At 46.5% G+C, this 13,388-nt stretch overlaps 1 pseudogene; it reads left to right on the top strand.

The window, feature by feature from the left end:
• The first annotated feature begins 7,112 nt into the window (after positions 1-7,112).
• LOC123455543 lies at positions 7,113-13,151 on the top strand (annotated as a pseudogene).
• The last annotated feature ends 237 nt before the right edge of the window (positions 13,152-13,388 follow it).

Raw genomic sequence — 13,388 nt, forward strand, 5'->3', positions numbered from 1 at the left:
ATAGATCTACCATATGACCCAGCTATAGCACTCCTAGGTATATATCTGAAGGACTCATCTCATTCCCTTAGAAGTATGTGCTCAACCATGTTTATTGCTGCTCAATTTATAATAGCTGGGAAATGGAACCAGCCTAGATGTCCCTCAACTGATGAGTGGATAATGAAGATGTGGCATATTTATACAATGGAGTTCTACTCAGCAGTAAAGAAAAATGAAGTTATGAAATTTGCAGAAAAATAGGGATAGTGAGGTAACCCAGGCCCAGAAAGCCAAGCGCCACATGTTCTCCCTCATATGTGGCTACAGATGATTGAGCTTCTGCGTGAGAAGGAAAATACTTAGTAGCAGAGGCCAGTAAGTTACAAAGGAGATATAAAGGGAAGAGAAAGGAAGGGAGGAGGGTTCTTAATAGGTTGGTATTGTATATATGTAACTACAATGATTGAGATGGGGAGGTAATATGATGGAGAATGGAATTTCAAAGGGGAAAGTGTCGGGGGGGAGGGTATTACCATGGGATATTTTTTATAATCATGGAAAATGCTAATAAAAATTGTGAAAATAATAATAATTAAAAAAAAGTTTTCTAGCCGGGAATGGTGGCACACGCCTTTAATCCCAGCACTTGGGAGGCAGAGTTAGGAGGATTGCAGTGAGTTCAAGACCACCCTGAGACTCCATAGTGAATTCCAGGTCAGCCTGGGCTAGAGTGAGACCCTACCTCGAAAAGCCAAAAAAAAAAGTTTTCTAAAAGGTCGGCTTGGATTCTCATAGTGCCACCATGCCCAGGTTATAGTTTATAGATGAATTTACCCATTCCAGAATGGAAACTAAATTGTTGAGCCTTACAGACACACCTGGTGGTTTGGGCCAAAAGGACCTAAAGTTGTTCTGTCAAAAACTTTTTGTTTATTGAAAATGTCACCAGCACTGGCAACACAACTCAGTGTTACTTGCTGTGCTACCTGAGGACCTTGCCTCAGGTGCAGCTGAGATTCTAAACACAGTTGAAAAGGATTCCAGTCAGAGTGAAGTAGAGCAAGCTTATTGATTAGGAGAGAAGACAGATTCTTAAGAGTCAGGTGTAGTCCTCAGTAGAGACATGTACCCAAGTTCTTCAGCACAGATACATCAATGATTTGGGAGTTCTGGAGTTACTTTGTTAAAGGTGGTCAGCTATTCATTACTGTTAGGTAGGACAAGAGTCCTAGCATGGAGTCGAGATGAAGGAGGAGAATGACAGCAACCTGACTGATGCAACTTCAGATGTTTACATTGCTTAACCCTTACTTCCCTTACCTAGCAATGCCCTCAGTTTTCCTGCTATGACAATCTGGTACCTCTCTAATTCTCTGATTTATTACCTCCTCAGCTTGTTCCCTGAATTCCTCAGTCCTTTTGTCTTCTGTATCCTGCCCCCCAAAAGAAAAAATTATCTACAAAACCCCAAAGAATCCAGACTCATGTTGCTGTTCTTTCTCTCTATTGGAGCTTGACTGCTCCAATAGACAGCTCTTTTACTGCCTCAGAGTGGTCCTGCATGGTCTTTAGAAATTCATGAACTTTACAATTACCTTATGAAAAGATTTGATAATGAAATCATAGGGTTATTTATGAGGGTATGGGACAGAAAAAATATAACAGGCAAACATGGACTTTAAAAAAAAAGTCAAAGTAATTTACTATACAAAGGTCACAAAGATGTTATGGCATGTGATAGGGTGAGCTATTGACACTGCCTGGTAAAAGGAGGGGGAAGGTCACAGAGCCCTTTCCTGGGATTGTTGCCATTACTACTTACTGCCCTCTCTGATGATAGTGTTCCTGAGATAAATTAGGAAGTGAAAGGTAAAGTAAGAAATAGAAGCTATGGTTAGGGTTAGGGTTAGAGTTAGGGTTAGGGTTAAGGTTAGGGTTAGGGTTAGGGTTAGGGTTAGGGTTAGGGTTAGGGTTAGGGTTAGGGGTTAGGAGTTAGGGCTAGGGTTAGAGTTAGGGGTTAGGGCTAGGGTTAGGGTTTAGGGTTTAGGGTTTAGGGTTAGGGTTAGGGTTTAGGGATTAGGGTTAGGGTTAGGGGTTAAGGGTTTGTATTAGGGTTAGGGTTAGGGTTAGGGTTGTGGGTTAGGGTTAGTGTTAGGGTTAGCGGGTTAGGGTTAGGGTTAGGGGTTAGGGATTAGGTGTTAGGGTGAGGGTTGTTAGGGTTAGGAGTTAGGGTTTAGGGTTAGGGTAGGGTTATTATTAGGGGTTAGCGTTTGGGGTTGGGGTTGGGTTTGGCTCTGGGATTGGGGTTGGGGTAGGCGTAGGATTAGGATTAGGGTTAGGGTTAGGTTTGGTTAGTGTCAGGGTCAGGGTTGTTAGTGTTAGGGTTAGTGTTAGGGTCAGGGTCAGTGTTAGGGTTGGTTAAGGTTAGGGTTAGGGTTGTTAGGGTTAGGGTTTAGGGTTTAGGGTTAGGGCTAGGGGTTAGGCATTAGGGTTGGGGTTGGGCTTGGTTTAGGGTTAGGGTTAGGGTTAGGATTAGGTTTAGGGTTGGTTAGGGTCAGTCTTAGGTCCAGGGTCAGGGTTGTTAGGGTTAGGTAGGATTAGGGTCAGGGTCAGAGTCGTGGTCAGGGGTTAGGGGTCAGGGTCAGGGTTAGGTTTAGTTACGGTTAGGGTTAGAGTTGGTTTCGGTTAGGGTTAGGGTTAAGGGTTAAGGTTTGGCATTAGTGTTAAGGGTTAAGTGTTAAGGGTTAAGGTTAGGGTTGGGTTAGGGTTAGGGTTAGTGATGATTTAAGGTTAGGTTTGGGGTTAGGGTTAGGGTTATGGTTGTTAGTATGAGGTTTAGGGTTAGGATTAGGGTTAGGTTTGGGGTTGGGGTAGGGGTAGGGTTAGGGGTTGGGTTTGAATTAGGGTTAGGGATAGGGTTAGGGTTAGCACTAGGCTAGGGCTAGGGTTGGTTAGAGTCCGGGTCCGGGTCCAGGTCTGGGTTAGGCGTTAGGGGTTAGGGGTTAGGGTTAGGGTTAGGTTTAGGGTTTGGGTTAGGTTTAGGTTTAGAGCTGTGGTTGGGGTAGGAGTTGGTGTTTGGGTTGGGTTAGGGTTAGGGTTAGGGATAGGGTTAGGGTTATGGCTAGAGCTAGGGCTGGTTAGTGTCCATGTCTGGGTCCAGGTCCGGGTTAGGGGTTATGTTTAGGGGTTAGTTGTTTAGGTTAGCAGTAGGTTTATGTTTAGGGTTAGGGTTAGGGTTAAGGTTTAATTTTAGCATTAGGGTTATGGGTTAAGTGTTAAGGGTTAGGGTTAGGGTTCGTTTCAGGTTAGGGTTAGTGATGATTTCGGGTTAGGTTTGGAGTTGGGGTTAGTGTTAGGGTTTGGGTTATGGTTTGGGTTTAGGGGTCAGGGGTTAGGGTTAGGGTTTTGTTGGGGTTAGGATTGATTTAAGGTTAGGGTTGGGTTAGGGTCAGTGTCAGGGTAGAGTCAGTGTTTGGCTGTTAGGTTTAGGGTTAGGGTCAGTGTCAGGGTCAGTGTTCTTGTCAGGATCAGGAGTATGGGTACGAGTAGGGTTAGGTGTAGAGGTAAGTAAAGGATTAGTGGTAGGGGTAGGGTTAGGAGTTTGTTTAGGGTTATGGGTAGTATTTGGGGTAGGGTTAGGCTTAGGGTTAGGGTTAGGGTTTTGGGCTAGTGTTAGGGTTTAGAGTAGGGTTAGGGTTTGTGGTTAGGGTTTAGGGTTGGGGTTGGAGTTGTGGTTGTGCTAGGGGTTAGGGTTAGGGTTGGAGTTGGGTTTGATTTGGGGTATGGGGTTAGGGCTTAGTGTTGGGGTTGGTTTAGGGGTTTTGTTGGGGTTAAGGGTTATGGGATACTGGTTAGGGTTTGGGGTTGGGTTAGCTTTTAGGTTTTAAGGTTAGTGTTTAAGATTAGGGTTATAGTTAGAGTTGGGGTTGTCGTTCAGGTTTGGGGTTAGTGTTAGGGTTTGGTTAGGGTTAGAGAGTTATGGTTAGATTTTTAGGGTTTAGCGTTAGTTTTAGGTTGGGATAGGTGTTAGGCATTACGGGTCAGGGTTGGGGATAGTGTTACGGGTTAGGGGTTAGGTGTAAATGTCAGGGGTTAGGGTTAAGGTTAGGGTTAGGGTTTAGAGTTTAGGGATTGGGGTTAGGGTTTGGGTTAGTGTTACGTGGTTAGGGGTTAGGGTTATGTTTAGGTTTAGGCGTTAAGGTTTGGGGTTAGAGGTTTGGGGTTAGGATTAGGTTTAGTGTTAGTGGCTAGGCGTTAGGTTTAAGATTTGGGTTAAGGGTTTGAGGTTCGGGTTATGGTTACTTTTAAATAGGGTTAGGTTTATAGTTAGGGGTTACATATTAGGGTTTAGGGTTTAGTGGTTGAGGTTAGGGTTAGTGTTTTGGTTTGGGTTTTGGGTTAGAGACTAGGGGTTAGGGTTAGGGTTTGGGGTTTGGGTTAGTGTTAGTGTTAGGGTCAAATAGGGTTAGGGGTAGGGGTTAGGGATATGGGGTTAGGGGTTAGGTGTTAGGGTTTAGGGTTTAGGGGCTGTGTTTGGTGTTAGGGATGGGTTAGAGGTTAGTGTGTGGGGTGGTGATGGGGGTGGGGTGGTTAGGGGTGGGTGTTGGGTTTGGGTTAGGGTTAGGATTAGGGTGAAGGGTGATGGTTGACAGAGGGGGTGAGGGTTAGAGGGTTAGATGGTGAGGCAAGGGTTAGTGTTAGGAGTTGAAGTTTAGGGTTTACTGTTTAGGGTTTAGGGTTGGGGTTAGGCATTAGAGGTTAGGGTTAGGCTTAGGGTTAGTGGCTAGGTTTTAGGGGTTGGGGATAGGGTTAGGTTTTGGGTTTAAGGTTTAGGGTTAGGGTTAGGGGTTATGGGTATGGGTTAGGGTTTAGGGTATAGAATTAGGGATTGGGGTTAGGGTTAGGGTAAGGTTTAGGGGTTAGGGCTTAGGGTTGGGGGATAAGGGTTAGTGGTTAGAGTTTAGGGTTTAGTGTGTAGGTGTTTCAAGGTGAGGGGTGAGGGGTGATAGAAAGGGATGAGGTTTGAAGGTGAGTGTAGGGGTTAGGTTTAGGGTTAGGGTTAGGGTAAGGTGTTCGGGTTAGTGTTAGTGTTAGGGTTAGGGTTTAGGAGTTAGGGGTTAGGGGTAAGAGTTAGGGTTACGGATTAAGGGTTAGGGTTAGGGGTTAGGGTTTAAGGTTTAGGGTTTAAGGTTAAGGGTCTAGGGTTAGGGTTTAGTGTTTAGGGTTAGGGTCAAGTAGGGCTAAGGTTAAGGATTAGGCATTAGGGGTTAGGGGTTAGGGGTTGGGGTTTAGTGGTTTGGGGGTGTCGGGTGAGTGTGAGGGGTGAGGGTAGGGTTTAGAGTGAGGGTGAGGGTAGAGGTTAGGGGTAAGGTTAGGGGTGGGGTTAGGATTAGTGGTTAGGGTTAGGGTTTATGGGTTGATGTTGGAGTTGTGGTGGGGTAAGCAAACCAATTCCTATCTATGAATGTTTGATGTGTGAGCCAGGCTCTCCTGGTCTATCAACTAGCGTGGCACTCATGAAGGCCCTCTCCCCTTCAGCAAATAAAAGGAAACATTCTGGAGATCTCTTATAAGCAGAGAAACACAACCTCAAGGCCCTGCTCCCTCACATATCAGACATCCCCATTACAGTAGGCTTACCACTTGTAAGCGAAGAGGGAACGTAAAAAAATTGCTCACTTTGAAGAACAACTCAGGCTGGCCCATGGCACGCAACAGCCATTTTGGGGAATGAATAAATATGACCATTTCTCTGAACAGAGCTGATTCTCTAACCTAGGTTGATAGCTGTCGACAACCATCCTGACACGACAATGGATGGTAGTGGTGTTCAACCCACAAGCAAGAGCCCTACCGCCTCTGTCACTGGGTGGAAAGAAAACACCACTCCTTGAAAGTGCTGGAGTTGTCCCTTTCTCTTCTCGATCTCTCACTTTCTCTCTCATAGTTCAATAAGTCAACCCCCCACCTCTTGCATGGGGGAGGGGGTGGGTGAAAATGTGTTCAACACAGGTTTCTGAAGAGAGAGGGCCTCCTTGGCCAGCTCCTGTCACGTGTACTTTGTATTGTTATTCTGGAAGGAGGTAAGCAAATCAACTCTTATTCAAGACAAGTCAAGAAGGAATTCAAGAACGTGGGGGAGTGGTGTTTAACGCCCAAGCAAGAGCCCTGCGACCTCTGTCATTGGGTGGAAAGGAAACAGTGCTCCTGACAAGTCCTGCAGTTGTCAGGCTCTCTCTCAAGACAACTGGACCACCACCCCCACACGTTTCAGGAGAGGTGGCACCTAACAATCACCAGTGACAAAGCTAAGTGAGAAGTCCTCGGAAGTGGACGCAGACGGTCCCAACAAGTTTCAAATCCCTGAATGTTTGATATGAGAGGCAGGTTCTCCTGCTCCACCAGCTGGCTTGGTGCTCAGGGAGGCCCTTTTCCTCCAGCCAATTCAAGGAGACTTTCTGGAGTTCTCTCATTCCCAGAGAAACACACCCTCTGTGCTCTGCTCCCTCACATTTCACACAGCCCCATCCCAGTAGGCTCACCACTTGTGAGTGAGGGCCTGAACGTGCAAAAATGGCTCAGTTTGAACAAGAACAACTCGGGCTGGCCCGTGGCCATGCATTGGCCATCTTTGCGAATTATACCAATCTGACCCTTTTTCTGAAGAGAGCCGATTCTCTAACCTAGAGCGTGCTCTCACCCTAGGTTAGAGAATCGGGAGCTTTTGAGTCAAAGAGAAGGCCACGACGATGCATGAAATCTCTGTGTGCTAGGGAAATGAGGCCCCTGACACACATGTGACTCAAGTTGTCACATCTGCCTGGGACATGCAGAACTTCCAGGTGAAGTGAGAACCTACCAGTGAGTCCTGAGCCCCTTTCCAGCAGGAGGACCAATGTCTGTTTGAGGCACTAGACACACAGGAGTCTCCTGGAAACATGAGTCACATCAAACCCATGCGCGCATGGGAATCGACATTCTTCATGTCTTTTAGGCCCAGGGCAAAATTGCTGAAACCAGGCCAGAAAGAATTAGGAGTGTCGGGGTCCAAACGTGTATTTGAAGGGCTTAGGTGCCCCTGCTCGCAGCCCCTCAACAGCCATCCTGACCCAACTACTGATTCAGGTGGAATGAAGGGCCAGAAGAGTGAGTACTGGATCATCACACACGTGGCCCTGCCACATTCAATAAGTCACGTTACAGATATCCAGGGAAATACGGTAAGTACGTAACACACGGTCCACTGTGAACACAGTGCAAATGTGTTGTGGCCTTACATGCCCTTCAAAATCATGAGAAATTCCCATGTGATGTGCACGCAGAAGGTCAGGCATGACAATGCTTTATAATGACATTGTCGGCGACACTGCACACCAGCATCTCCAGTTTTCCAAACAGCCTTTTGGGTATTGTACTAGAATGATATCTTTGCTTGCCAGGAAATGATAGCAATGTCTTTGCGTCAAATGGAAGTCACGTCCATATTTCTGTCTAGCATATCCCTGTTGAAGGCAAACCTTTAGGCCTGTTCATGACCTTTGACCCATCTGGCATGGTTTTCATTGAGTGTAAGATTTTCAATGATCAGAGCAGTTGAGTATCATAAACACAGGGAGCTTGAATTCATGGCAGGCACCTTGACTGCCAGCAGAGGTAAGAGGATGAACATGACCAGACCGCCACCCTGTGGCTACTTCCAGAATCGCAGGTCACCAGCTACTAGAATTCAAGCCTAGCTGGAGAAAGAAAGGGCAAATTAACGTAGCCATGGGAGGCATGGGAACCAGGTAATGGCTTGACGGTTAGAGCCTTTGACTCTGAAGCCAAAGGACCCCGGTTCGAGCCGCTGGGACAGGACATCACCCAAGCCCGAGATCAAAGGTGTGCTCATGTGTGCTAGGGCAACTGGTGTGCCCATTCCCTGTATCTATCCCTATCGCTTCTTGATCTCTCACTTTCTCTCTCATAGTTCAATAAGTCAAAAAGAACTCTTGCGTGGGGGAGGGGGCGGGTGAAAATGTGCTCAACACAGGTTTCTGTAGAGAGAGGGCCTCCTTGGCCAGCTCCCGTCATGTGTACTTTGCAATTTTATTCTGGTAGGAGGTGAGCAAATCAACTCCTATTCAAGACAAGTCAAGAAGGAATTCGAAAACCTGTGGGAGTGGCGTTCAATGCCCAAGCAAGAGCCCTCTGTCCTCTGTCATTGGGTGGAAAGGGAACAGCGCTCCTGACAAGTCCTGCAGTTGTCACGCTCTCTCAAGATACCTGGACCACCACCCCCGCACAATTCAGGAGAGGTGGCACCTCATCATGACCAGTGACAAGGCTAAGTGAGCAGTCCTTGGAAGTGGACACAGATGTTACCGACGAGTTTCAAATCCCTGAATGTTTGATCTGTGAGGCAGGCTCTCCTGCTCCATCAGCTGGCCTCACGCTCTGGGAGGCCCTTTTCCTCCAGCCAATTCCAGGAGACTTTCTGGAGTTCTTTCATTCCCAGAGAAACACACCCTCCGCACCCTGCTCCCTCACATTTCACACAGCCCCATCCCAGTAGGCTCGCCACTTGTGAGTGAGGGCCTGAACGTGCAAAAATGGATCAGTTTGAACAAGAACAACTCGGGCTGGTTAGTGGCCATGTGTTGGCCATCTTTGCGAATTATACCAATCTGACCTTTTTCTGAAGAGAGCCAATTCTCTAACCTACGGTGATAGCATTCGTTCGCTCTCATCCAAGGATAGAGAATTGGGAGCTTTTGGGTCAAAGAGAAGGCCACGATGATGCAGGGTATCTCTGTGTGCTAGGGAAAGGAGGCCCCTGACACACATATGACTCAAGTGCTCTCATCTGCATGGGACATGCAGAGCTTCCAGGTGAGGTAATAACCTATCAGTGAGTTCTGATCCCCTTTCCAGCAGAGGGTCCGATGTCTGTTTAAGGCAGTAGACACACAAGAGTCTCCCGGAAACATGAGTCACTTCAACCCCATGTGCAGGTATAGACATTTTTCATGCCTTCTAGGCCCAGGGCAAAATTGCTTAAGCCGGGCCAGAAAGAATTAGGAGTGTCGGGGTCCAAACGTGTACACAGAGGGCTTGGGTGCCCCTGCTCGCAGGCTCTTGACAGCCATCCTGACCCAACAATTGATGCACGTGGAATGAAGAGCCAGAAGGGTGAGTACCGGATCATCACGCGCGTGCACCCCGTTCATTGAGTCATGTTCACAGATATCCAGGGAAATATGGCAAGTACGTAAGAAACGGTCCACTGTGATCACAGTGTGAATGTGTTGTGGCCTTACATGCCCCTCAAAATCATGAGAAATTCCCATGTGATGTGCACGCAGAAGGTCAGGCATGACAATGCTTTATGGTGACATTGTTGGCGACACTGCACACCAGCATCTCCAGTTTTCCAAACAGCTTTTTTGGTATTGTACTGGAATGATATCTTTGCTTGCCAGGAAATGATAGCAATGTCTTTGCGTCAAATGGAAGTCACGTCCATATTTCTGTCTAGCATATCCCTGTTGAAGGCAAACATTTAGGCCTGTTTGTGACCTTTGACCCAACTGGCATAGTTTTCATTGAAGTCCGATTTTCAACAATCAGAGCAGTTGAGTATCATAAACACAGGGAGCTTGAATTCACGGTAGGCACCTTGACTGCCAGCAGAGGTAACAGGATGAACATGACCAGACCGCCAACCTGTGGCTACATCCTGAATCGCAGGTCACCGGCTACTAGAATTCAAGCCTAGCTGGAGAAAGAAAGGGCAAATTAACGCAACCACAGGAAGCATGGGAACGGGAAAATGTCTTGGCTGTTAGAGCCTTTGACTCTGAAGCCAAAGGACCCTGGTTCGAGACTCCGGGCCGGGACGTCTTCCAAGCCTGAGATCAAAGGAGTGCTAGTGTGTGCTAGGGCACCTGCTCTGCCCATTCCCTGTATCTATCCCTTTCTCTTCTCGATCTCTCACTTTCTATATCATAGTTCAATAAGTCAAAACGCCCCTTGTATGGGGGATGGGGGGTGGGTGAAAACGTGCTCAACACATGTTTCTGAAGAGAGAGAGCCTCCTTGTCTGGCTCCCGTCACATGTACTTCAAAATTTTATTCTGGTAGGAGGTTAGCAATTCAACTCCTATTCAAGACGAGTCAAGAAGGAATTCAAGAACCTTTGGGAGTGGCATTCAACCCCAAGCAAGAACTTTGCAGCCTCTGTCATTGGGTGGACAGGAAACAGCTCTCCTGACAAGTCCTGCAATTGTCACGCTCTCTCCCAAGACATCTGGACCAGCACCCCTGCACTGTTCAGGAGAGGTGGCACTTCATCATCACCAGTGACAAGGCTAAGTGAGCAGTCCTCGGAAGGGGACTCAGACATTCCCGACGATTTGCAAATCTCTGAATGTTTGATCTGTGAGGCAGGCTCTCCTGCTCCATCAGCTGGCTTGGCGCTCGGGGAGGCCCCTTTCCTCCAGCCAATTCAAGGAGACTTTCTGTAGTTCTCTCATTCCCAGAGAAACACACCCTCTGCGCCCTGCTCCCTCACATTTCATACAGCTCCATCCCAGTAGGCTCACCATTTGTGAGTGAGGGCCTGAACACAGGTTTCTGAAGAGAGAGGGCCTCCTTGGCCAGCTCCTGTCATGTGTTCTTCTCAATTTTATTCTGGTAGAAGGTAAGCAAGTCAACTCCTATTCACGACAAGTCAAGAACGATTTCACGAACCTGTGGGATTGGTGTTCAACCCCCAAGCCAGAGCCCTGTGGCCTCTGTCATAGGGTGGAAAGGAAACACCACTCCTGACAAGTCCTGCAGTTGTCAGGCTCTCTATCAAGACACCTGGACCAGCACCCCTGCATGTGTCAGGAGAGGTGGCACCTAATCATCACCGTTTTGACATGGCTAAGTTTGCATTCCTCGGAAGTGGACTCAGACATTCCCAACGATTTTCAAATCTCTGAATGTTTGATATGTGAGGCAAGCTCTCCTGCTCCATCAGTTGGCTTGGTGCTCTGGGAGGCCCTTCTCCTCCAGCCAATTTAAGGATACTTTCTGGAGTTCTCTTATTCCCAGAGAAACACACCCTCCGTGCCCTGCTCCTTCACATTTCATACAGCCACTTTTGTTAATTACCACTGATGACTTCTGTCTCCCATAGGACTGCATGCACCATAACTTTTTCTAGCTTTCTGTCAGTGGTCTGCTGGGAGGAGGTTTTTAGCTCAGCTCCAGCATGATTTCTCAGCACAAGTGTGACTTTGTAATATAAGCATGTGGAGTGTTCAGCAGTAGCTCTTACCATCTATTTCTGGTGGGAAACTAAGAGCCTTGGCTCTTGTTTTAGGGGTATTAGAGACCTCTCTGGCCAACAACTCACTGGAAGGTATCCCATTCCTGGCACTGAAATTTTTCTAGTAACATTCTATAGCTCTGGACACACCATTATCCAGGAAAAAGTATGTTTCCATATGGCTTTTTTGTTACATCGTAAATTTTGTTTAACCTTCTCCTTACCCTTCTTATACTCGGTCTCTTCCCCTGAACTCACTTAGGCCATGCTACCTCCACGCATCTATTAATTGATTTACTCTTCCTTCTCTTCCCCTCCTAACCTCTTCTTCTTCCTCTTTTTCTTTAGTTTTTTTGAGGTAGGGTCTTGCTCTAGCCATGGCTGACCTGGAATTCACTATGCAGTCTCAGCGTGGCCTCAAATTCACGGCGATCCTCCTATCTGTGCCTCCTGAGTGCTGAGATTAAAGGCGTGCACCACCACATTGGACACACTGAATCATTTCTAGAGTGATATAGACCCTCTATGAGCTAATCACATCAGAAGAGCCTTAGGTGTGCAGTAGGTAAAATGCTAAGATTTTGTCTATATGGGATAAAAAACACTGTATGAAATGAGTCCAGTTTAGAAGGTTCTCAGGGTGAACAGGCACAGCATGGGGAAGGGAAGTTAGTATATATATTCTCCACACAATGTCATTCTTTATGCCATCCATAATATTGGTGAACTGGATGTGGTGGTGCATACCTGTAATCCCAGTACTTGATAAGCAGAGGCAGAGTAAGGGTGGAGTTTAGTTAGGGTATTATGGGGTATAGACATTACTTTTTGCTCCAAGAACCTAAAGATAACTTAGCATGTTTTAACTGCAGAAATGTAATAGTTCTTATATTCTTATAATGTTTCTTTCTTTCCTTGCCTTAGGTCTTGATGTATTTAGTTCAAAAATCTGGCTTTTCAAGCCCAGAAAACGATTTTGAGCAAAATAGCCAGCAAAACTGTGGCTAACATGTTGATTGATGACACCAGCAGTGAGATCCTTGATGAGCTCTACCAAGTCACAAAGGAGCACACCCATAGCAAGAAGGAGGCCCATAAGATCATGAACGACTTAATCAAAGTAGCAATCAAAATTGGAATCCTCTATCGGAACAACCAGTTCAGCCAAGAGGAGGTTGTTATTGTGGAAAAGCTCCTGAAGAAGCTGAATCAGACTGCCATGACCATGGTCAGCTTCCATGAAATGGAATATTCCTTTGACAGGAATGTGCTCTCTAAGCTTCGGCTTGAGTGCAAGGACCTGGTACATGAACTGGTGCAGTGACACTTGACACCCAGGACCCATGGGCGCATCAACCATGTCTTCAACCACTTTGCGGATGTGGAGTTCCTCTCTACCCTCTATAGTCTAGATGAAGACTGTAGGCCTAACATCAAGAAGATTTGTGAAGGAATTAACAAATTGTTAGATGAGAAGGTCCTTTGAATGTTTTTGCTCCTCCTGAACTTTGCTGCTTTATAGTTATAACACCAAACCTGATCTAGTGCAAATCAAGAAAACAAGTAGAAACCCTTGTTAAATATCCCCTTGTTCTGTCCTCTTTGTGCTCTCATGCTAATGCCAACCTAGGCTCAGGTATACTTACCTCTGAGTTCAGGATGAGGTCTGTACTCTAAATTGCCTGTGTTTGCAGGACCAGAGGACAGCCATCTGTTCTAAGTATAAAGGCTGTTTTGCTTACCACCATGAGCCCTGATTCTCAGAGTAGAAGGAGTCCTGGCCTGGGAACTGCAGTACACGGGTTCTGTTACCAGCTCCACCAGTTATGATCCTGTCCTCAGTCTTGGAACCATAATGCCTGACTGCCTACCTCATGGCTGTTGTGAAGATTGAAAGACATAATGTGTCCATACTTTTGAAAACTCTGTGAAGCAAACAAGTGCAGAAGTCAGCAATTTTATGTAATAGCTGATGCTTAAGTATTAGTAAATAATGTGTTGCCAGCTGTAGTGTCACATCTGGAATCCCAGCACTTAGGAGTCTAAGGAATGAGCATCATATTTTTCTGGCTATCTTGAGCTATGCAGTGATAATGAGATAAGCCTGACC

The sequence above is a fragment of the Jaculus jaculus genome, chromosome 17, assembly GCF_020740685.1.
Source record: "Jaculus jaculus isolate mJacJac1 chromosome 17, mJacJac1.mat.Y.cur, whole genome shotgun sequence".
Lineage (NCBI taxonomy): Eukaryota > Metazoa > Chordata > Mammalia > Rodentia > Dipodidae > Jaculus > Jaculus jaculus.